Genomic DNA, 26,666 nt, shown 5'->3' on the forward strand with positions numbered 1-26,666 from the left:
ATCCTTTTGTTGTTTGTTTTATGCAAGTGTCTACAGAAATCTTTCATTTCTTAATAAAAGTATGATTTTATTGTTGACATTAATCCTACTGAAGTTGGTGGAAGTGTTCATACTGATTTCAGTAAGACCTCACTAGTCCTTCAGTCACACAAATATCCATGTGTTTTCTTGAAATAAACCTGTGTTTAAGGATGCAATTGTAGCATTTTCTGATGCAAAAGTTATGCTCATAAAATATATGGCTATCAAGCTTCACCTTATGAAAATCTGCCCTGCAGTGCAAAGGGATAGGGAAACTTAAAGGCACTAAATACTTAAAGGCACTTCTGGTTTAAAGATGACCATGCATTACTCATTTGTGGCTTTACTTCATTCAACACCCTGCCCTTTTATGCATAAAGTCATCCAAGAGTCACAACTAAAAGGGACATATTCTAGGGGCCACAATTCCTTTGACACATCTTTAAAATGATACGATAAATATAAACTGCAACTGAGGGGATCTGGTAAACCTGATGCAAAAATATCTAGACTTCCACACTCTCCTAAGTACCTTCAGATGGCAATAGGCATTTCTGGAACTAAGTATTTCTAAGCTAAGCTATTTTGCATTACCACCACTTAGTTCCCTAAGCTGAAGATTGCTGAAACTGCATTAAATGAGGTGTCTAGTTCCTGAAGAAGCAGCCAAAAAAGCTATTTTGCACCATTACCACGATTACATCTCGTGCTGCTTAATATTCTTCAGTGTGACCCTGATTGCCTTGAAGTTGCCACCAGGCCCTTGCAGAAGTGCCCCCCAGAGTGAGTGGGAGTTGGCCCCATCTGAGTTCTGCTGGCTTGCAGGGCTTTGGAATTCCTGCCTCATACAAAGCCACCCTTCCATTGACACTTAGTGGTTGCACCCTGGCCTCTTGTCCTCTAGAGCAACACCAGTGCTACTGTCCTGTGTGCTCACAGTATTCTGCCAGGAGGGGAGAAAGAGGAGCTGCAGGCTCTCTGGAGTCACTGGCTGTCACTTCCCCTGGGAGTGCTCCTGTGCTCCTGGGGATGCAAGAGATTGCATCTAAGGGGAAACATAAAGCATCACTTTGCAGCTTGCCAAACTGGGGAGACCAGGTCTCCTCGATCAGGGGAGCACACACCAATTAATGCTAGCAACAGATCTAGGCTTGGAATAACTGCTTTGTCTGATGGAGGCAGCAAATTGTCAGATTGTACAAGAGCTGCATATCCTTTGTTTGGCAAAGACATGTTTAGCAAGAGAAGTAAGAATACTTCTGTACAGTATGCTTTCAACTATTTCGTTAATTCAGATTATGTTTGAATTTAAGAGAACAAATAATCTCTCCTTTTTGAGAATGATATGATATGATATGATATGATATGATATGATATGAAAATTAACTTAATTGTTTCATATAGCTTAAAATTATTTTCCATCCTGGGAAGACTTTCAAGATTGTGATGGTTCTGTTCATCCATTATTAGGGCACTATGTTGAAATTTCAGAATGGTTGTGAACTTAACTATTACTTTGACATGAATTGTTCTTTTTGATTGTTTCTAAATATATAATTCCATTTTAAAGATAGTATTTCAGCTATTGCTGCCATACATTTTAAGATGATAACTTAGAAAGGAAGACTGAACTAACAGAAAATGAGTTAGAAAATAGTCTAAATAACTATTCTCAATACTTTTGAAATGCTTTCCTTTTTTAAAAAGAAATTCAGTGCCTTTGGCTCATCTCCCCCAGACAATTTCAGTTTAAATCATTTTGTATCTTGTGGTAAAAGCAGCTTTCTTAAATTTTCCATTCAGCAGCATTCCTAGTCCTGGAGGAGTAGGAGCTCATTATTATTTCTTCCGATGTGATGATGGATAGGCAGTCTACTTTTGTACTTTTAAAATGTTATCTGATGGTTAGAAACATCAACATAATACAGTATCTTGAAACCCACAAATGCCTTTGTTATTTAATAGAAGAATGAAACAAAAATACAGTTTGTTTTCTTTTTCCAGCATTGAGACCATGCATGTCACATTATAGAGATTACGTAGTATTTACACTAGTGGTATCACATAAGTATCTGTATCAATATTAGTTTCCAAAGTAATTGATTTTTAGGTCTCTTTTAAACATCAAAGATCTGTTAATGTCAGTCTTATAATAAAAACGTTAAAAAATCCACTAGGTGAAAAAAAAGACTTATAATGAGATGAAACACGCTCAGTTTTTCGGTTTGTAGAGAATGCTTCAAGCGTTTTATGTTTTACAAACATTGTTAAAATCCCATCTGGTGTTTGTGAAGCATTTTACTATCTCCTGCTGGGCCAGGCAGACATTGGTTTTCATGTCTGTATGTTTCCAAAACATGAGGAAAAAAAATTGAATGGACCTGGACCAAGCACAGCATAATGATAGAATACTATATTTCCATTCTTCGGCATTTGGGAACGGAGACAAATGTCCTTGATTCCAGAAAAGATCCATCAGTTCCAATAATGCAATTTCATGTGAAAAATGCAAAGGAGTAAATTTCTCTAAGTAGTTCAACATTCAACATCTTGCACATGATATATTTTTGTGAGCAATAAATATATCATTTCTGTTTCAATTATGTATTTCATTTTCAAGGGAATCAATTTAGAAAACATAAAACCTAGATGAAAATGTGTTCCATTTTTATTAATGCATTTTTTGTTTATGTAGCTGATTTTACTAGTGAATTTTGTGTGAAAAATAAATAAATATGAAAGCAGAAATGCAAAGTCCTTCTTATTTTTTATTCCTGGAGCCAGCATCATGCATACTGATGTTCCATTTTCTCTAAAGTCAGTGGGAGTAGATCCATTTCTTGTCTTACACTGCCTCTAAAACTGCTATAGTGTTTAATTATTTCAATTTGGTTACTGAAGCAGTAAGATAGGAGAAAAGAGAATTAGTTCAGAAGGGAGAAGGGTCAATGGGTCTGCACTAGCTGTTATTTGTAGAAAGGAGATAATTATCTAAAATGACATGGCAGTGATAGCATAGCTACTGCTTACAACTGCATTTTAATGGCTTAAGAAATATAAGTATTTCCAAACACATTTGTTGCACTGAAGGTCTTAGAAAGCCTTTCCCACATTCACTGATAATTCATAGAAAATGTAGATACATTGCCAAAACAAATAAAAAAATCTTAGATGAACAGAAGTACAAAAATAGACTGATTGCTTTTTAAGATGCAGCAGTCATAACATTGGAATACCAGATGGAATTTTCCATAGACACTTTTGTGGCTTTTACCCGATAAATGGCTGGCATTGTATCAGAAAACCTTTTCTCTGTGTTCTTTTGATTGTATATTTGCTATTTTCTCAAAAGACAGACTATTGGTAGGAGTGTAATTCTTGCTGCATTTGTTCATCCTTCATTCCTCCACACAGAATTTGCACACACTGGGCCCATCTTCCTGCCAGGAAATGTGGGGAACAGGTCCACATGCAGACACACATTTCATATAAACTTGATGTGTGAACAGCCCAAGGGATTGATTGTGTGTGCAGATAGTCAGTAGGCACATCCCCCCTTACCTGCAGTCTTGACACTTGTGAAGCGCATTGTCCCTCTCATTCCAAGCCCTCTGGTCTCCCTCTTTGCAGTTATATCCGTTCTTACAAAGACTGTGTGTGAGTGAAAGAGATCTTCTTATGTGTGCATAAAAAACTTGGAAATTAAATTGTTCTCTGCTTCTCACTTTTGTTGACCAGTGTAGAAACTCACTTCCATTGCTATTTAAAATGGTATTTTCAAACTGTTACAGCAATTGTAAATATCATGATAATCAGAATTTGGGATAAAAGGCATTTATTTCTATTTGAGGGACTTTGCTGTGTCTGTATACACAGTGTGAGATAGCAGCTTTATGCTTAGACACAAATCTGCACTGTTAACACTCTGGGAAACAGGATGGAGGGGTGGACAAGCTCAGCCAAGCTAGTTGCTGTCTCCTCCATAAGGCAGATGTGCAGTATAGGCATTTGTTCCACAAAGATCTGAATCTCTGATAAAATGGAACTGAAGGAAGAACTGGAGAAAGGTAAAAAGCTGAGAGTAAGAATTGCTTAAGTCTGTATCAGCAAGGAATAAATTGTCTCTTGCAGCCCCTTTACTCTCTTTTGGGGGGATATGGTGGTCAGTGGTGAGCTGGTGACCAGCTGTGGAGGTGGGGGTGGGAGGAGTGATGGTAGAAAGGAGGCCAACTGCAGCTTCCCAGCAGGTGGGAATGATTACAGAAAGAATGACGACCTGTACTGTACAAATTATTGATGGTACTTCCCAGAGGAGCTGAGTTAATAAAGCTGCAGCCAAAATAAACCACATCCCTTGCATCTTGTCTTTCTTCCTGCATGTCCAGAACAAAGCAATGAGAGACTATTGCCTCCTCTTCTCCCCATGCCTTCTCCAACATGATCAAGTTTTCTTCTACTCTGTTCCACATAGCTGTATCATGAAGGGATTTAACTCTTGTTTTCTTTTAAAAGAACAGAAAGATGAAGACTGAATGGATTCTAATTCTCCTTTTTTAAAAGGCTGTATGTGCTCAAAGTGAGAAAGGGAATAGAAAGCAAACAAGAAGAAGTACTACCTGCCTAATGTAACAGTGTGCTGGTTTTGCCTTTAGCATCTATTCCTAGATCTGTGCAGAGCTGCATTTCTCAAGACTGGATGAAAATTACAGTGTTTGCACAGTATGATCTGTGAGTGGAGCTGACATCCAGCCTCCAGGTGATAGTCTTTGGGAGTCATTGTGCTTTTTAATAGTATGGACATGTAGAAAAGGAGTTGTTCTGAACAAGATCAGTTGTAGAATGGAACTCATTGAAGGGCTGAATACAAATCCAAATTCCAGCCTTCTCAGTGTTTCTGGTTGATTTATAGCTATTTTTTTAGTGTCTCTCTTGTAAAAGTTTATATACTGTCCATTTTATAGACAAAGTTACTTTTGAAATATTTTCCACAACAAACAGCACATGACAATCCTGATCCTCACATCACATATTTCCATTTGCTTTTACAGCTCCAGTCTTAATTTTCCTTATTTCCACCACTGATGCTAAATGGCTTTGTTTGTTATAACTTGGGTTCCAAGTCCCATCAGTATGGAAGAACATTTGAACTAGAGAGGACTGAATGACTGGCTTCAACACCATGTTTGTATTTAATACGTTTGGCTTGCTATTCCTTTGAAATTTAGTTTGTCTTCTTCCAAGACCATCACAGGAGCTGCACGTGCCAGAATACTGTTTTATTTAGACATCAAACCCTGATGCTGCTGCCCTGGATATGATTTTTTTTTTGCACAATTAGTTCTACAGTCCATCTAGTCCACTACTGAAGTATCAAAGTTCTTCATGAGTATTTAGAAATAAAAATATCTGTACCAATATAAGCTTCTCCTTTTTTCCTTTTACTTGGTCCAGGGTGTAGGAAAAAGATTCTTATTTTATAGATTGGCCAAATGAACATTTGAGTACCTGCATATGAAATTAAGTGTGTCTGTATTTATGCTGAGAACTCAAAGTGAAAGGTATAATGATTATACACCAATTTCTGAAGGTGGTGACACTTCTGCTCATTCTTCTATAAGTCTTATGATCAAGGTTAGTGTTTCCCAGACAGGGAAGCTGTATCATTCATAGGGAGTGATCTGCCAGCATTGGGTTTATTGTCCTGAAATTAGGTGTGCTGAAAAAGAAAGCTTGGGAGCCATTTATATAGGTCAAACTATGGTTAAACAACATTTGAATGGAAGATAATATTTATAAGAAGGTTTATTGGTTTATTAGTAAAGAATTTTCTTTTAAGCTCAGGAGGCAAGGAGTTGAAAATTGAGAGCTGAAAATAATAGGCAAGGGCTGCACAGCTGTTTACTTGCAAGTCAGGAGTTTTGTCTGTAGGCCTTTGTTGCTATTTGGGCATCTGTTGTTACTGTAAAATCTTTACATCTTCCTGTAACAGTACTTAGTCTTTTAAAAGCTGAGCTCATTTCCAAAGTGAAATCAATCAATCTCATTGCTTTTTCATGAGCTTTTTACTTCAAACACCTTAGCATATGTATATTCTGTTTTTTCCTTATTATATGCCATTTTCTACTGTTTGGACTCAGAATCACTGGGTTAAGAACTCCTTCTAAGGCACTTTTTCATTTTTACTTGCATTAGTAGTGAAATAGTGAGCAGTACTGGCATTAGAACCTCTCGCATTTGGTGGATTTAGTGCATGTCTAGGAATAAGAGCTGCAGGTACATTCTTCTGACCCAATTGCTCCATTTTTTTGGAGGCACCTATCACAGCCACAAGAGTTAGAGCTTTGATTTTAAATAATGTCTTCTTAGCTTCTGTTAGGAAAGTTGCCCACCAAAGTTAGTCTATTTCCTAAGGAATGGTCTACATCATGAGAAATGTTCTGTAATTACTGACTTAATGGTAAGCAAGTGAAAAATTCTTTTCACAGATAAGGACTAGAGCTTTTAGAAAGATAAAACATTTTGCAGACTGCAGAAGTTTTGCAGTCTTGATGATGATCTTGGATAAAGTTAAAAGGAGTTCTATTGATTGAATTCCAACATTTATTTAGACCTAATTGTACATAGCTCTAAATATCTTGATCTCTATTTCCCAGTAAGGGGTGCAAAATTTCCCTTAAGTCCCTCTTGTTACCCTGGGTTTTACCTCATTTGCGAATGTAGGAGTCTATGATAAGAAAGCCTTTAGGGAGGGGGTCACATCTATGTTCTATGAAGTATGATTGGATAACTGAAGCTTTACTTATCGAAAGTTTTGTATTTGTTGTCGCCCAATTTTTCTTACCAGCTACTGATCCTCAGTATGTAGGAAGTTTGGCTAGTGGATCAGTGACTGGGGATAAGGGAGCAGGCCAGAGCAGGCCACCCTGCCTCAATCTCCAAATTTTCTTAGGAAATAATAAAAAAAACACAGCATGGATGTGTACCAGTGAAGGATCTGTTGCTGTCTGTATATAGCAAGATCTGCCCCAGCATTAATAACCACAGTAGAGACCAACATTCATTTCAGCAATTGTTTTTAAGCAACTGGGTCAATGATATTTTTGACAATGTGAATGGCAAGCATTAAAATTGCTTTCACAAAAGTGGTTAGCACATTGTACCACTAATTATATGATTACAGGGGAGCTATTTATCAATTTACTTTTACAGGAACTGTTTATTTTGGACTTAGTCTTTGAGTTTTGCTGTAGTTTGAACCAGAGCCTTTCACAGAAGGAAGCTGTTAGTAGTGACTAGTTTATAGAGTTTGGGGCCCAACAAAAATACCTCAGAATTATCCAAGGCCAGACGAGGTTTTATGAAAGTCTCCTAATTCCACACATGAAACTTGAGTTTAGTTTCAGTTTAAAAGTGAGCAGATTTTTTTATTTCCATTTATTTTTTTATTTCTATCTTAAATTTGCATTTCAGATCATGCAAGCATAGGGTGACAACTGGTGACACATAGAAGAGGATGTGTCCTTTGCTATATCCACCTTAGTTCCCTTCTCATATAGCCACCTATTCTTTGGTGAAATAAGGACTGTCCACTTTGTGCCTGCTTTCTGGCACATAATGGCTTTCAATGTAAAGACTTTGATAGGGACAGGGCAATAAACCAAGCTGCCTTTTGTTAGGACTACGAATCAGGGCTATAATAGCTCCTGATCTCCTGGTAGGCCTGCTAGTGATGGCAGGGGCAATTTTGCATGATAGGTGATATATGAATGTTGCATCAAAACTGAGCATGCCCTGTGCTCAAGTGAATTAAGAATGCAGAGCAATGAGGGATTAGAGGGAACAGCATGTACTAAACCCATAGCCAGAATGGCATTAACCAACACTGGCTGGCCTTTTTGCGAGCCAATTTGGGATTATATGGAATGGACTGTTCTCAAACTTGGGATCTTATGCCCTGTGCTCCCTTTGGAGAAGTCTGTATATGCAGAATAAATGCAGGGCAGTGTGCCCTGAGCTTGTAGAAACAAGTTGCATTCATTTAACTTAAATTTTAAAATAGATTTCAGATAAGAACTCTGTGAGGATATTTCCCTTAGTTTAAATATGAGATAGGTTCCTGACTTAGTGACCTGAAATAGAAAGGTTTTCAAAGCTTTTTGTATAAGAAGTCTCACAGAGTACTGTGAACACTATCTAGTTAAGCCAAAACAAAAGAGCATTGAATTTATCCACAGATTCTTATTTAAAGAGCATTTTTGAACACAGTTATACTTTCATGAGAGTAAATAATTGGTTCAGCCCAGAAATTAGGCACTTTTAAATTAGGCACTCTAGACTGTATCCCACATCCTGTGCAAAGTGCCAAGGTTAGCTGTGCTAAGCACGGGGAGAAGGGATAAACAAAAAAAAACATCTGCAAGAGACCTGTACAGGCAACATTCTGCAGAGGGCCAGAATGAAACATTAGAAATCTTGGTTTTCTTCTGAAGGAACAAATCTGACTTACAGCTTCAAAGGGTTTATATTTGTAACCTTGGATGCCTGTCTAGAACCCTTTTCATGAAAGACCCTCAAATTTCAGCATATTTGATTACTTATTTATTGATAGTGTGACAGCCATCTGCTTTCTTAATTGGTTGACAGCTTAAGGACTAACAATCTGAGGCCTTGAAAGAGTTGAGATCACAGCCATTGTCTTTTGACTCTGTCATTTGTCAGAGGGGCAAATCTGCATGCAGGCAACTGGATTCTGAAATGAACATTGCACTCTTGGTCTCTTTGTGATCTCATCAGGAACTTGGCCATAACACACAGAGGCTTTGAGTTCAGGCTGTCCTCATCAGTTTTGTTGTGCCAGGCGGACATGAAGGTGATGGTGTAGAGCTGCAGTTTGTTCCACTTTGGGTTGTTGATGTGGGAGGGCATTTACAGAGAGTCAGGAGTTCCATATAACCAAGGGCAGGAAACGATAATTTCGTACTTCCCACAAAATGCATTTAAACTACACCCTGCCTATACTACTGAAGTTGCGACACCATCCAGCACTCTAAGTATTTGATCCAAAAAAGCCAAGAAAAAATCTGTTTGTGTGCTTCCTCTTTACATACATCACAGATATTTCTGGATTTTTGTCCTTATTCCAACAAAAATACCAGAAAAAATAAGCACAATGTCTCACAACTCCTGTGTCTAGAAAGCTGAGTTCCATGAATATATGTTAAATGTCTCTCTGAATGTCTGTTGCATTTAGTTACTTAGAGGTTTTAAGCTAGTGGAACATGTTTTTCCTGGATCCTGACCATAAATAGGCTGGAAATATCAGAAAAAGCACTGAATCAGTCATATATATATACTGGGTAAATTTAGGCAACTTCAAGATTAGGCAACAGTTGAAAGAATTGATGAGTCTTATTTGGATTCCAATTTTAGTCTCAGGGTCTCAGGTCCAACTTCAGCTTTGCTTTAAGTGTCTGCATCCCTCCTGGATATAACATAAAGGCTTTAGAGAGCACTAGTGCCTCTGTTCAAGTGTGCTTTTGCATGAGGAAAAGATGATATTCTTTAGTGTTCCTCAGGCTCTGTACTATGGTATGTGTTGTGTCTTTTTCACTTTTGACTAAAAAAGCCTGATAAGTTTATGGTGGTCTGTACAGATCTCAAATGTAATTAGTTTTCTCCTTCCTCTATGCTTAGGGATCAGCTACTCTGAAGAAAATGTTTGGAGGTCTTTGGTTTCTCCAATGTGATTTTGTTGAGGTCTCATTATTGCTTTTGTGAAGTAAGGTGTAAGTTAGAAGAGTGTATAATATGTGTTTCTGTGCATGTAAATCTTATTTGTCTGAGCTAATTAATCTAATTTCAAATACCAAAAAATCTTCATTTCTTAGCATTTACTAACCTGAGATTTGTAGAGTGAATGAAGTGAAAAGAAAGGGCAGTTGTTACAAAAATACACAGGGACCTTCTTTTGAATAATGTTGACCTAGAAGCTGTGTACACATATTTCTTTTGTTAGAAGAAATGTTCTAAAAGGTGAATACAACAGTTCTGTACTTTCTCAGGGGAAACTTCAAGTAACAATTATATTACTACTATTCAAAATTATCTGTATATATATTAAATGGAAAATGTGTTACATTCAGTAACTTGAAAAGAATATTCTTGCTCCTAAAACTTCCCTTAAATCTCTCCCACCTGTCAAAGCAGAGAACCTGCAGTTAATCTGTGAGGAGCACTAAACCTTTAGACAGCTATCATCGACCTTTAGGTTGCTCTCAAACTCTAAACACTGAAATGGTGAAAGTAGCTGATTTGAGTTTAAGAGTTTACAGCTCAGGGTCATTTTATAAACCACAGAAAATAAAAAGGTAGCAGTTGCCTGTTGGCAATTATTCAATGAGAAATTTCAGCCTGTAAAATACAAGTAGTAGAGGAACAGATATTTGAGTCATAGAAAAGACTGCAAAAAGATAGGTACCTTTTTTCAATCACCCATTCTGAGAGAGTGTGTCTGATACTTATGTTAGTTTACATCCATTCATTTCCAACCCAAAATTAAAATTCACTTTAATGTGAATTAAGTACTCTGTCAAGAGGACTTGCCTGTTGTATATCCATAAATACCTGTGCCAAAGAATTCATCTCTGACATGGCTTTCCAGCAGCTCACAGGGGTGATAAGGCAGAAATCTGTGACTGGAATACTTTTACTAGAAGCACTGCCTAGCTTGCAGCACTGAGGGCAGAGAAGCTGCTGTTGATTGTGGCGCTGCTCCTCACAGTCTGGCTGGTGGTGCTGAGAGCAGCTGGGGGCACTGGATTCCCAGGCCCACCGCAGCATCAACATAGTGATGCTGTCCTTCATTTAGAGGGAGGAAAAGGGAGAGTTAATTTTGGTCTAACATGCAAAACTTGTCTTTTTTTTGTAGTGCGTGAAGCATAAACTCAGTGGGAGGTCCATGAAACAGAGCCTGGCTCTGCCCCATTAGCATTCTGGTCATACTTTAGAACAGCATAAGCAGACTTACAGCTTTTAAAAATGCTGTTTTGCCCTCATCTGCCCCACAGCTGAATTCTCTGTAGAGACGGGGTGTTGTGCCATGCTAAGGCTGGGGGCATTTAAATTTCTTAGCTGTGTATTTTCTAGTAATTATTCTTTTCTTCCCCCCCCTGCCCCCTGTGCCTTCCCCCCAGCTTTTAGAAATCAATGAGAAAAATTAAAGGCCATAAATTCATTTTAGGATTTACTTCTACCAAGTAATTTCCCAGCCTATGTTCATATTTACTTTTTTTTTTTTTTAAATAAATACAATTTATAGTAGCTTGAAAAACTTGTGAGTTTAGTGTCTGCTCATGAACATGGTCATAGAAAACTTCACTGACCTCCCTGGCTTCTTCTGCAAAGAGGGAAAAAGAGTTGTGCCTGTTACTTTCACCCTCACAAGTTGAAACGGGCTGTGATCAGCCCAGCCATCTGCTCAGGTGAAGTCTGTATCTGGCAAAGCCAGGGTCCCTAAGAAGGACAGGGCATGTTTTAAAGAAACCCTCATAATGGAAGCCAGCTCAATCCAAATGACCCCTACTGCAGGTTATTTTAAAATTATGAATTATTTCTCTTCTGTAGCGATGACATTTCTGTATTTTTTAGTTTCTGAATGTTGCAGGAAATGTATTGCATTGACTGAATTGATTGATTGACTGAAGGAACTGAAATGGTTTTCTGCTGTTTTGATTAGAAGGCATGGAATAATGTGTTTCATAGTAACAGTTTATTTTTAATTCTTTCTGCAGGCAACTTGAACTTAGTTTTCAAATTCCTTAGATAGGCTTTTTTTTCTTTCAGGCAAAACTATTCATGCAATTGGGTTTGCACTAAGCCGAAAATAAAATATTCCAACCTGTTTTGGGCTTATGCCCTCTAGAACCACAATTATGTCTCTAAACAAGAAGTTGATTTTGAAATAAGCCGCAGGTTTTAATAATTCTCAATGTTCCCTTCAGGTTCCCATTCTGTGTAGGGAGTGTTGTAACTAATCACATCTCTCAGATCAAGGCAGAAGTACATTAAATATGGATCAGAAATGGATCTGCCTGCAAAGGTTGGCTCTACACCCTCACAAAGCTTTGGAGGGTTTAGATCTTGGAACCTGATTTTGGTCAGGATTGTTCTTTGATATCCTCAGATGAAAGGGAGACTATAAACGTGAAGAGCAAATTCTTCTGCCTTGGTTATACCAGTGTTACTGAATTAGTGCCAATGTGGTCACATGCTGCAGCAGGGTGGAAAATTTGGCCAAGAGTGTTTATTGTAAGTAGCAACAAGGAAAAGAAACCTATTGAAGAGAAGAAACACAAAACTGTAAATGACCAGGCAAAAGGCCTCATGCTAACTTCATTTGCCAAACTGGTGGTTTACTCCAACATTAACAGTTTATGCAACCAAGCCAAATTCGCTGTGTAAAACATTTTATTGCCTCTCCTGCCCTTTGCCTTTTCTAAGAGATTGAAGGGCACACATAAACTGCTAAAAGACCCAAAATTGTTTAGCTATCTGTATTCAGCATCCCTACAGGTTTAGTTACTACATAAAGAGCAAAGAAAACCAGCTAAATATTTTAAAAGGATAGAGAAGTTTTAATTGAAAAATATCCAGGGCCTTTATTGTAGTCTTACGAGTCTGCACTACAGATTTCTAATAGCAAACAATAGAAGTGAAAAATAAGAGGGTTTAATGCATTAGTTATGGGTTGGCAATGGACATATATGTGGTGCTTATTCTCTGCCTAGCATGGCATGGTATCAGCCTTGGGTCCCCACTAAAAGAAAAAAGCGGAAAGTCAAACAACAGTCATGTCAAATTAAACCTCTTTTTGTTTAATTTTTCAAAGTGATTCATTTAGCTGGTTGGCAGAGAGTCAAACTGATAGCTAACAATAGTTCATTTATTTAATGCTGCTTTCAGTACCCTGTAGCCACTCGACTGCATCAGAACTTATCTTCTGTAATTCTCCGTGAGCTGTGAAGATAGGCCAGGAAACTGGAGTAGGTCAGGTGTGCAGGAAGGCACAGCTCACATGGGGGGGCAGTTTGTGCTTCATGAACCATAGGATCGGGAATGGATTTTCAAGAACAGTTAAAGCTTACTTTTAATCTGAAAAGCGAATAAAACTGATATCCTTATGTTTCATGTTTGCTGAGTCTCAACAGTCCAAAAATACAAAAATAAAAGAACTCAGTCTATAAAGTAAAAAAAAAAAAAAGTATTGTGTAAACTGCCAAAGCTGCAAATTGTGAGAGCAAACAATGAAAACGAGATCTTTCTTGACTACATTTTCTCAACATTTATAAAATTGGATAAGTTAGTCTCTTGGTGATTTCTATTTAATTCTATTTTCTTAATAGAATTGAAAAACTTGAGTCTGATTAGAACAAACAAGCAACTCTTTAGTTTTGTACAAATGTGAGTAAATCTAGTAATAAGCAGTTTTTAGGTTTGTGGGGCTTATAGAAATAAAATTAAGCAAAGATTTTTATGTCAATAAAGTCAGTTGATACCAACCTAATAATCAGAAGGGAAGCAGATCAGTTGAGTAAGAAGATAATATTTATAGTAAGTGTGAGTGTTGATAATAAAGTTTTTTCTGTTCTGTTTAATAGAATTTTGTGTGACTGTTGAATGGTGTTTGAGCAAGGAGTTCTGGCATAGGTTGTTCACCTAAGGAAAACAAGAGTGGTGTATGACAGCTCTCTGGCATATTAGAATTGTATATCATGCAGCACAACTACATACAGAAACACTGTAGGGAGTGGGAAAATATAAGCAGTCTCCACATGTTAGACATCTGTTTAAATCCCATGTATAATTTTTGTTTATTTGTTTGTTTGTTATAAAAACTGGATGAGTTTAATATTGCATTTCAGTTTTTACATTTTCCATCTATATTTTCCATATATTCATGCTCACACAAGGGGATCTGTAAAAAAAGATAACATCTCTAAACATAGGAACCATGGACTGCATATTAAATAAAATTTTCTATTATTCAAGTCTGGTGAGGATTACCTATGCTTGCAAGGAACAAGTTTTCCCAAAAGCCAAGTAATCCTTTCAGTGCTATTCCTATAACTATGTTCTATGCATGCCAAAAGCTCTTGTGCCTGTTGTTCATGTCTAGTTTTATGAGTGTCTTTTACCACAGGCAGGTATTTCAGAATAATTTTCAAATGCTGTTTTTTCTTTAAGAAACATGGTTACCTGTTATTCAACTTATATTTATTAAAATAAATCCTTCTGATAGAATAGAAGCTTTCTTTCCTTGTTTTCATAAAATGTGTATTGCTTTTCCTAAGTAGAAGGATTCTGTCAAAAAAAAAAAGACTGGAGAAAGAGCACTGTCCATCATCCCTGATTCTCTGGGTCTATCTTTATGTGATCCTTGTGTTCAAACCTGTAAGTTTTCCTCTCTGAATTACATTTTATTATTCCTTGGCTGCTGTATCTTTAATGCATTGAAGAGGGCTTGTGTTCTCTGATATCGTGGTGAGCCAAGCCCATGAGAATTTTTGGTAAGTAGGAATCCACAGTCAGTCAAATCAAGAGGGAATTGCCATCAAAAGGAACCCTTCAGTCTAACAGGGAAAAGAAACAATCTTTTCTCAAGAAGGATGTACATTGTAGAAACAATTCAATGTCCATTAAAAAGTACTTTACTTATTTCTGGTGGGTTTTACAGTGATGTGAAATATAATGGAGTAAGCCAAATTCTAAATGTGTATTACTCACCACACTGCAGTGAATGCATGATGAGCACATCCTCCACTCCAGTGAGAGTGCTGGAAAGGCTGCTGGTATTGAGAACATGCCCATTATGATGAGGGTCAAGAAGCACTCTGCTGTAATAGAGGCCTGCATTGCAGAGGGGTTTAAAATAGAAAAACACTTAAGAAATGTAAAATCAATACAGCATTGGTTAGGGCTAACATAACGGAAATGTAAAAAGCAAACCAAACATAATTGTATTGTTATTTATTACCAGTGTTGTTTCTACTGATGTAGATGTTATGTAGATAGAATTATAAATAACATTTCCTCCCACAATTTAAAATGAAATGCCTGTGTACAGAAAAAGCAAACCCACAGGAAGGGAGGGGCCAGGGTTATTCATGCCAATGTAAAAATGTCCTACTATTTGGGGTGCTGGTTGTGTTGGCATGGGATTTACAGGACATTTTATACTGTTGAAGTGTATATTTTGAAAATATAACCAGAGGCTAAAATCCAGTCATGAAATTGAGTTTTGCCTTTGACATCAAAAGGGCCATGGTTTCACTCAGGTAGGTACTTTTGTCAAAGTATGAAAAAATGCATGCCTGGGGAGAGTATTAGTCAATAACTGAGAGGCAACTAATAAAGTTTTATAGTTAATCTTAGATGTTCTTTTAGTTCTGGAAATAAACAGAAGCCATTGTCAAGGTTATGCTTAAAAATTGCAGCCCAAAGTGTGTTTCACCTTCCACTGTCAAAAAGTGCAGAATGTTTGGTTGACTTTTGTTCTGGAATCACTTCACTTAAATAAAAGGCAGGGAGCGATCACAAGAGGAGATCACAAGGAATTTTAGTTCAAAACTTCAGAGTTTTGGGTTCCACAGACTCCACATACAAGCATGCAAAGGTGACAAAAGGAAGTATTTACTAAAAGGAGGCAGCTTCTAGACTGGATTATAGCTTGTGTTCTTTATTCAGTGCAATGTGATAACTCCTGGATACACGGAGGTCAAAACATTTAGAAAACTGCATGTAAGTCAATCATTTCCCCAACAGTGTGGGAGTTTTTTCATTAATTGCCATAATTCTGAATAAAAGTGCAAGTAATCATGGGTTTTAGCCCTCTTACTTGCAGAAAAATATTGTTTTCTCAAATAATCTGGTTCATTGCGCACACTAGAGAAAGAAATTTAAGTGGGAATATGTCATTATGACAGACTTTCATTTTACATTTCATTTAGTTGTATTTTAGAAAATACCATTCTGAAGACAGAATCACATCTCTGTGCTGTTACTGCACTGTTACACATTTCTTCACCGACAATTTCTGACACAACTGGAGAGCATTTGAAAGAGTTAATAAATTTATAAGTAGATGGAGCAGTTTGCATTTAAGGAAGGCATTATAAAAAATAACTTTAAACTGGGCAATTGGAAAATTAGTTAGAAGGATGCAGAGATTTAGATCTTTATGTGGAATTAGTATCTCAAAAGGCCAGAGTTTGGCAAGTTTCATTTAGTGAACACCAACAGCTATACAAGTGACCACCTGTCATCTGAAGCACAGAAATTATCTGTAAACATACCTCAGTCATGAAAAAACACACTAGCTCAAGCCTCACTGAAAGTAATCAGCTGCCTTTCATTTAACCACCAGATGGGCATAGATGACCACAGAGAAGCATCTATAACAAACTATAGGTTAAAAAGATTATTACTTTGCAGCAATTCTTCACTTTGTTCATGCACTAAACAGAAGGATAGAGACACCTAGGGATGAAGAAAAGCTAAAAACCTAAAATAATTAGCTGAATGGCAAAAAGGTTAAAGAAACCATAGCTGTTGACACAAAACAAAAGAGTAATTTGCTCTGCTTTTCAGTAAATTGATTATTACTGGCAACAGGAGAAAAATGAAGTGTAAATGGGATCAAAATAATGGAAATAACTATAACAGAAATAAAAAAAAAATTACAGGTGATTTTACTAAAAGTGCAACAAATACAGCAGTTGCTATCCTTTTAGAGAACTTGCATCAAAATACAGACCTAGTAGTAACTATTATAAATCACATTTACTGAATTAGTGATAGTACTAGGTCCAAAGACAAGAGCTTCACCTGTGTGTAAGAAGAGGAAGCTGCCGTGTGCAACTGCAGGTTTGTCAGTCTGGCTCAGTAGTGCATGTAGTTTTAAAACAGGTTTTGAAGGGAAAGACCATTAAAGCTAGAGATTAAAGGGAAGTGGAATATGGGTTTACCAAAGCAGGATGTGCCAAACTAACTTAATCTGTTCTGTTTTCTTTCTTCTTTTTTTTTTTCTTTTAAATAGATTGACTTAATTTTCTAAAGAAACGAAATAAAGGGGGCATATTCTGTATGTCCTTTTACAAAGCACTCATTATGCTGCTGAAAAGAAAATTGCTTACTTGCTTGGAGAAAGTGGAATTTAAGAGCACAACTGTGAGATGACCATGGTAGGTGATTTAGGAAACTATTACCTGTATTAAGAGAAATCTTTTCCCTGATAGTCATAAAAGAAAAGTGGGAATGGAGTATTCTGATAGTATAGAATTGGGAAGCTTGGCCAATGGAAATAACTGCATTGCCTTGAGAACCAGGGAACTACACAGTATTTCAGAAAGGTACTATAGAGAAAATATGCTGTTGTAAACTGAAAAGTCACCAGCTGGAAATGGAGATTATAAGAGACCTGATTTCTGTTAATCAAAATACTATATGGCTGGAAAACTCCATTCACCATTTTCCGTGTAACCTTTGGATCTTATTATGCCTTCCTTTGCTGAGCTAAAAATTGATTTATTACCAAAAATCTCTTCCCCACGTGGATATTTGTAGAATATGATCTAGTCACTTTCTTAATTAACTAAATGAATAGAGATTCTGCCACTCTGTCACTGCAAATAAACTATTCCCAGACCATTTTCTGTTCTTGTAGTTATTTTCTGACACCCTACCACCAAGATTCCTTTAGAAATGCAGACAGCGGTGTGTTTCAGCAATGATCTAATTAATACTGTATTACTCAGAAATTACCACTCTAACACAGTTATGCATCCCTCTGTTGAAGGACTGTTCTCTATATACACTGCACTGGAAATGGACATTAGTCAATAATCATGATTTTGACAAATCTTCCAGTGATGCTGTGGTTTAGGATAATAACCTTGGTCTTCTCAATTTGACTTGCTGTCTTCATTCCTCATATCTCTCTCCTTGTATTTAGTCATACTAAACCATTTGTTTGTTTATGAAGCAATAAAGAGCAGTCTGTAGAGATGGTTCGACCCTACTCTTACATGTTATTCCTATACTAAGTGGAAGGTTATTTGCAATAAGTTGTGAAAATGAAATGCCAGCTTGGATAAAAAGGCATTTTTCTTGGCTTTGTTAGAAATTGACTCTACTGGTGACAAAGTAAGAATCCAAAATTGTCGATATCTTTATGAACAAATTATATATATATTTCAGCATCTTTTGTATGTGTATCTACACATATACATGGCTATGTCTTTATATATTTTATGCATACATAATTAAAAAACAGTGTTGATGTGTGTAGGTCTTCATAGACACCCCCATTATAAAGCACCAAAATCAAGAGATTTTGATCTTGTTTATTAGCAAATCCCTAGTATTAAAAATTATAAGCATCAATAATGGGATTAATTAATAGGTCCTTAAAAAGTAAATCCAGTAAATTAATCCTACAGGAATTTAAAAAATAGAGTAAGTTATTATGAACTAATGTTAAGGCTAGAATAGCAAGAACTATACACCATGCAGAAACAGAAATCTTGCCCTCAAAAGTAAATCCTATATACTTCTACCATTTAAAAATCTGTTTTACTGTATGGCAGTGCAACAAGAAGTTGCATGAAAGCTGCTACTACCTGAACTCCACTTCTCTATAAACCATAGCTCTAGGCTGGCTCTGGTACATTTAGACCAGTGCCCAAAAACTAATCACAAATGTAAGGCTCTGGAGACAGATGAAATGGAAAATGAGAGGAAGCCAAAATACAATTAACATCATAGCAAGGCAAGAATTGGCTTGAAATACCTTTTGCTGCACTGCCCAGAGTACCCCTGGAAAGTGGACACCTTTACTGTTTGCTGCTCTAAAGGGAAGTGGAAGTGACCTGGGCCGGGTCGTAGTGATAGAGCCATTGAGCCATTGACCTTTTACAGGTCTCTTTGCTGGCACAGGAAATAAGGTGGTTTTCTCTGCCCAAATATTTCTTAGTGCCACAATTCCTCCCAGGAATAGAGAGAAGGTGAAGAATAAGGCTGACACTGTCCTTCCACTCCCTGAAACTCATGCCATGTCCAACAACCTACATGATCTGTGCCTAAGCCCAACACTTTTCCTGCAAGCAGCAACTCAGACAAAAGATAGGTTATACCAAGAAAAAAAGGGAAGACAACCATTAAAAGGGAAGATGGAGAACAAAAGATTGTCACAGGGAAGTGAGAATGAAGGGCTCATGTTTCACAGTGGACAAGGAGGCACAGCTAACCAATTCCCTGTAAGTCAAATGCCACTGTGTCTGTGGTTCAGCATTCATACATTTCTCCTAAATATGCCACATTCTATCACCATGAATGACCATTACAAGGTCATACCAATAAAATATGGTACTCTTTAGGACACCAAATTGGAGCTATAAGTCATTATGTGGATTAGGCCCTTCATTTTTATGTAATTATGTACATTTCATGTAATGCGTGATTGAGTAACTTACTATCTGTTATGCCAAGCAACAGATTCTTGGAAAAACAATCCAACTTTTCCATGTCATTAAAATGGGAAACAGTCACAACAAAGCTTCAGAAAAACAGTTTTACTGGCAATTTGCACTGTGAGATGTATACCTTAGTTAGACAATTAAAAATGTTTTGAACTGGTGTCCAAAAACTACTCTGGAAATAATTTTCTATGTTAAAGGTTAAAGTACTAAGCAGCTCATTACTGCCAAAGTAATGACAATACAGATGTCATTGATTTTAATTCAGATCTCCTGAGTGATGTATTTATGAGAAAATACATGTGAAGTGTCCATTTCTGAGCATCCCTGTGAGCCATCTGCAGCAGGAGCACTTTGTGGAACTTTCCACTGCGTTGCTTTCCTACTCTACCGGTGATTTCTTTCATGTCGTTCTGCCTCAGTGGCTGTTAGGTGAGGGAACTGGATACAATGCTGGTGCTCTAATTAGACTGTGGTGATCAGTCAGTGGAAATTGCTTTGCTGTCCTTGCACTGCTTCATTTACCTTCCTGTTTGAAGTTCTAAATCTTTTCTGTCAGCCTCTGCATTCCATCTTTCCATGTACTTTACTAGCTGGGTTTGGGATACGGATTACTATCTCCAAAACTGCCTGGGTACCCAAAGCTTTTTTCTTTTTTTCCCTTTAAAAAGTAATACATTTTGCTAAGAAAACATTGTAAGAGATTCTTTGTATTTTGCTAAATCCTGCTGGTCTTTACTGAGGATAATATGTACTGATGGTGATAAAATCTCACACACTCTAAGATCCCTTGGCCCCAAATAATTTCCTCTACCATAATCCTTAGGAGTGAATGAGTTTTCAAATTAGTTGCCATTATGTGATCAAGATTCCTCCAGATTAAACTGGTTTGCTGCTCAAAAGAGCTTGAATCCAACCTTTCAATCATGTACTTTTCAAACTTGTAGTTTTGCATATACAGTTTTTGTGCCAACTCTTGATATTCTTGATTTTTTTCCACCACCTTTCTTATTGAAACAAAATCCAATTGAACATTTCTGAATAAGCCCTGGTATTATCAAACTTCATATTTACATGAACATGAATCACACTCAAATCAAATAAAGCTGCTGGACATGACACTGCAGACTACAGACCTGACCAACAGGTGAACAAAACAGAGACCCGTTATACATCCTTTCTGTAAACTAATTTTATGCAACACTTTTCAAGTGAGGAACACTTGCATATTCAGTGCCTTTGCATACATAAATATGAAGAACCATTGAGCTCTTCTGTCTTTTACTGACTTTTATGCTAAGTATGGAGAGGATTAAGCCCTTTGGTGAAAGCCATTTCTACTGGCATAACATTGTAAGTACGAGCTATAAAACTAGAAATAATTTTAAAACAAGGAACACAGAGCTGATGTGGCATATTTGTAAATCATATGTATCAAAGAAAAAACCTGCCAAGCTGTGTATCATAATATAAGCCTGGAGATATTTCAAATACAGATGCCTGCAGTTTTAAAATATTTTTTAGAATATGATACCAGTTTGTAATTAAAAAATGTGTATGAGGAAAACTTTTATTATTATTTCTGGAACTAACAAAGAGTGCTGTTTTTCTACTGTAAATATTTCATATATTGAAGTCAATTTTAGCTGCTTGGTTTCTGCCACTGAATTCAGCCTGTATTGACAGGCCCAGAAAGAAACATTTTTTTTTTCTGCTAAAGTATTTGGATATTGAAGAATAAATGTTCTATAGACAACTTCTGTAAATTTTTGTACAAAAAACCTCATGCTGAGTTACACTTAAAAATGCTGAAAACAAAATTAATGCTAGATTGCTTACTTGATTAGAAGTAAATTTACTTGAGTTTACTGAGGAAAGAAAAGGTAAATAAAAATTATCAAATGAAGAATAAGTTAGGAAAGTTACTGAAAGATTCAGGAAAAATACAAAAAATTACCCAGTGGTAATGTGAATTTTATAAATTATTTCTTCCTCTCTGATGATTTCCCTCAAGATTGTAATAAATTTAAGTCTTGTATAGAGCTGGCTATCAGCACTAATAGCTAATCAGGAAAGGAAGCAGAATCGCCAATTGTCATCCTATGAAATTTCACTGCAAAGGGCTTTTGCAGTTGTTAATGTTTCTAATCAAAGTTTGTCAAGCGATGCTGCAGGATACAGTTGGGAAGAGCACCCTGTAAAACTTGCAAAGCCCAGCCCCTTTGTGTTTTCTCTTTCACAGCTCTCTTCTAAACAATACCTGCAAAAACCATCAGTGGGTAGACTGCTAGGGTGCAACCATAACTGTAGAGCAGGCGAAGATTCATTTCACCACTTATCACCATTGGAAATATTTTCAAGCCTTTTTAAAATCTCTATCACTTTTCTCATTCTTTTAGAGTAAGGTTTTTGGAGGAGAGACTGTGTTTCTGTTGCATTCTACAGACATGATCCATGGATTCCTAGGGTTCCTATTTGTTAAGTTAATCTAAGTGGAACATTTTTATGCATTCTACTCCCTGAGAAGATATGTCACGTTTGCTCACATATGCTAAATACCTTATTTTTCTTTGCCAATGAGGTTTCAGGTGGCACCCTGAAATAGTATTTTTTCCCCAAAGATAAGTAAATGAGATTTAGCAAGGCATGCAAGCAGACTGCACTTCAAGTGTGTATAGCATGTCACTGCTAGGAACCAGTCCAATACATGTTTCAGTGCATAGTTATGTGTTGTGCTAAGCTGTGATGCCAGACATCTGCTTAAAAGTCAGCATGGTTTCAGAGCTTCACTGCCATGGGTCTTACTATGCTTAAAAGCCATTAAAATCCTATGATGTAAAAGTGTACTATCAATTCAGGCCCTTTACCCACAAGACATTATGCAATAAGTATTTTTTTCCCTGGAAAAGATGGAGAAACAGGGCACTGGATTCATAACATAGGAAAATATATTTGTTAGGCAAATTGAGACCAACCATTAAGTATGGAAAGAAAATGCAAGCTGTTTGCTTCCTCTTTCCAAAACTGTGCATCTGAATGCATGGATGAGATCTCTGGACTTCAGGGATCTTAAAAAGAATTTGATTCTTCAAGCATTTCTAAATGTAGATCACCTGAGAATGTAGCCAGGCAAGCAACTGTCCCACTTCAACTACTGTTGAAGATTCTTTTGTGCTACCATTGTGAAATTTTGTGGGCATATGCTCTTGTCTTATGTGCATGTCACATGATTAAAAAGGCTGGAGCACTTTCTACACTTCATAAAATCTTTTAAATTTTTTCTTCTTTCTTTTCTTAAAACACACTTCTGGCTCCTAAAGTAGAGTAAGGAAAAATAAATATGAGATAATCCATCAAATGGATATAAAACAGTGAATTCTACTTCTAGTTTCTTTCAACAGTTGGAGAAAAAACTTATTCTTATAATAATGAAATCCTGAAGTCTGCATCACAAGACTGATTAGTCTTCCTGATCATAAACCTCAGCAGTAAAATTATGACCTCAGGGAGTTAGCAAATGTCCTCATGCAGGGCATAATCCCAAATATCATTCATATGTAGTCACATCTGATTAGCCTAGGTGAATGGTAAGCTCATTTTATATTTAAATTACAGCACTAATAAAAAATGTATGAAGGTGAGAGATTGAGAAGAGGGGGCTGCAGGCAAGTGAAAGAAGAAAAAATTCCATACTCTGTTTTTCAGAATGTATTTGGAGTGTGCAAAACAAGTCTGAATGCTCGCATACATTATCTGTCTTTAGAATCAAACATACATAAACTTGCCATTGGTAAAAAGAATGGCCTAAAATGTTGATTCAATAAACATTGAATACTGCCTTTGATTTAGAGAATGAATCTGTTCTTTTGCAATCCTGATGAAGCTCTTGCTGATCATTGACATGGGTGTGAAAAGAGTAAGTAATGGAAGCAATGTGTTTGTACAACTTCATTGAATATACAGATTTTAATAGACTGTAAAGTGAACTAACGCAAATGCTGAGAAGGTACAGTACAGCATAAAGATGTATGAAAGGGGGAACAATCTGGAACAATCAGAGATGAGGTCTTGTTTCTTCTTGCATGAGGATTCTTTTCCCTATTCTTTTTCATCCTCAGAAGAAATATGGTGTTTTAAAAGACAGACACTGGTGACATCATTAATGAAAGTCTATATTAACTATTTAAAAATAATTATATTTGGTAATTATATCTCATTGTGGATCCAGTACCAGGTCGCACAATGCAATTTCCCAATAACTTCAAGAGATGACTGGTTTGTTCAAAAAAAAAAAGAATTTTAGAATTCTTAAGGGTAGAAAAGGCCTGTAAGTTCATCAACACCACCACCATGTTCACCACTAAACCATGTCCTCAAATGCAATATCCACATATTTTTTGAGCACTTCCAGGAATGGTGGCTCAACCATTTCCTTGGAAAACCTCTTCCAATGCTTGAAAACATTTTCCATGAAGAAATTTTTCCTAATATCTAATGTAAACCTCCCCTTGTGCAACGTGGGGCCACTTCTTCTCATCCTGTCGCTTCTTATCTGGAGCAGACACTGACTCCCAACTCACACAAGCTCCTTTTAGGTAGGTGTAGAGGCCAATAAAATCTTCCCTGAGCTTCCTTTTCTTACACTAAAGAACCCCAGCTTCCTCACCTACTCATCATCAGACTTGTGCTCCAGACCCTTTACCAGCTGTGTTGCCCTTCTCTGGACTGGCTCCAGCATCTCAATTTCTTTTCTGCAGTGTAAGGCCCAAAACTGAACACAGGACTCAATCTGCAACCTCACCAGTGCTGAGTACAGGGAGATGATCACTTGCCTAGTTCTACTGGCCACACTATTTCTGATACAAATCATTAATTTTGTACGATATCATCGATGTTGCTCAAGTTTGAATGTTACCGGTCAAATTCTGCTAGTTTTACTTGGAAAAAATAACTGCCTTTTTTTTCCCCCGTGGTTGGCTTTGGTCTGTTCTGTTTCCACAGCATTAGAAAAGGTTGCAAAATAACCACTAGAAAATTTGTGTATAGTAATTTTTCAGTCTTTTCTTAAGTGTTTATATTTCTCTTTCATCCTGTTATTCATCATCAGTATTTATTATTCATGAAACTAGTAGTTTGGAGTTCATCTGAATGTACATTTACATAATGTCAGGAAAGACCTAAGTACAAAGACAAAAACTTCAGTAGACTTAACTCCAAAGAGAGGGTGTGAAAGGACCTGTAAAAGGCCCAGCAAAAAATATGAGATTTCTTCAGAGAAGGGGAAAGGTGAGACAGATATCCATTCCTAAGACACAGGTGTGCAGACCTGACTATACACAGTAGATGTTCAGTCACTGAGAAGGTAACTTCAAGACTCTGAATCAAATTCCATGTAATTATCTCTATGCAGCCAGAGTTTAGCCTATGGCTGCAAATCTCATTGCTTCTGCACTTTCTTGGAAATTATGACCAGACTTCTGAATACCCTTCAGAGAGTACTCAAAAGTTAGTTCCTGAAGTACTTAAAGCATATGTTGGGTATAGGAAAGCACGTTCTGTCAATGGCACTTTCTTGTGGTGGTAGGACTTGTGAGGAGTAAAATGATGTAATGTCATGGACCAGGCTGATAGTTATCACATTTAGTTAGCCTATTAGGTGATGTCTTTAAAGAAATGTCACATTATCTATATATATATATATATATAGATAGATAGATATGTATACTGTTTCTAGTATTTATGGTTGGCAGTCTACAGATAGAAGCTGAAGGTTATTTTAATTATAATTCACTTTTAAGGGCCTGCTTTTGCAGGAATTATGTCAAGAAAAATGTTGGCAAGTTCACAACTGCAAGATTGGGCAATAAGGGAATTTAAATGATTTGTAAAAAAACCCAGTGACTAAGTGCCTATTTCACTGCCTGTTGTATCCTGTTATATCCAGAGAATGGAAAAAGGAAATTCCATATTGACTAGATTGAGCTGTACTTGCCATCTCAGTAATGAAACCATCATGCAATTCCTTCAAATGAAATCTCAGTTAAACTGCACAACTGTTTCTTTTTACTTTCACACTGTAAAAATCCAGAACAGCAAGTGTCCAGGAAAATACATTCATTGGAAAGAAGCTACCAAAGTCTGTGCTTTTGACTGTCATCTGCAGCTTATTTCACACACTCCCCCAAAAGCAAGAAGTCAAAAATGGAAACTGCATGGGTGGTTTATTACTCAGCATTGGGCTCCAAGTGAATCTTCTTGCTGCAATTGTCTTCCTGATAGAAAACAGATTGATAATTTGCTTCTCAAGTCCATAATTATTTGAACTCATTAGATTTCAGAAAATTTGAAAATGTTTCAGATTGTGCATATACCCTCACATGTTCCTGTACTTAGTTTTTGAGCCTGGGTCCCCTCTTCCTGGTAACGGATACAGTAATTTACAGCTTTGAAGGTATAAGGAGGTGTACTAGGTAAATGAACAGATTCTGATTTACATAGAATGTCTGTTACAATGAATTTGAAATATTTTTGCCAGGATATGAGACCTGAATACTTAAATTTCCAATTAAGTTATTTTACATGATTTAACAATCATGTAATGCAGTTTTTCTGTAAATGTTCAATGTAGTGATGTTAATAGCAACAATTTCCCTCGAAAGAAGGTAATTTCTTTATTTCACTCTCTTTTTAGAGAGATCTGTCTGCTCAGTTTCTGTGCCACTGCAGTTCTTGTGAAGAGTTTTGCAACCAAAGGCAGCTATTCTATTCACACAAAGAATGTTGGACAGGTTAATACCATTGTGCAATATTAATGCATCATACTATAACCAGCACAAGATCCTGAACATAACTCTGCCTGAAAAAAGAATTTTGATGCCTTGCTAAATAGCATTTTCTACTCTCAGGATTTGTGTGTGTGAAAAAAAAAATATTCTGGATATAGTAAGGAAAAACAAGCAAAAGTGAGCGAACATAACTAAAAAAAAACGGCCCTCTAGACTTCTTTTTCACCACTTTTCACCAGAAATTTGATTTTAAGTTTTACTAGAATATTAGCTTTATACAGAAATTTAGTAACTCACATTGGAAGTCAGGAGTCAATGACTGACTATGCTG

The sequence above is a fragment of the Agelaius phoeniceus genome, chromosome 5, assembly GCF_051311805.1.
Source record: "Agelaius phoeniceus isolate bAgePho1 chromosome 5, bAgePho1.hap1, whole genome shotgun sequence".
Taxonomy (NCBI): Eukaryota; Metazoa; Chordata; class Aves; order Passeriformes; family Icteridae; genus Agelaius; species Agelaius phoeniceus.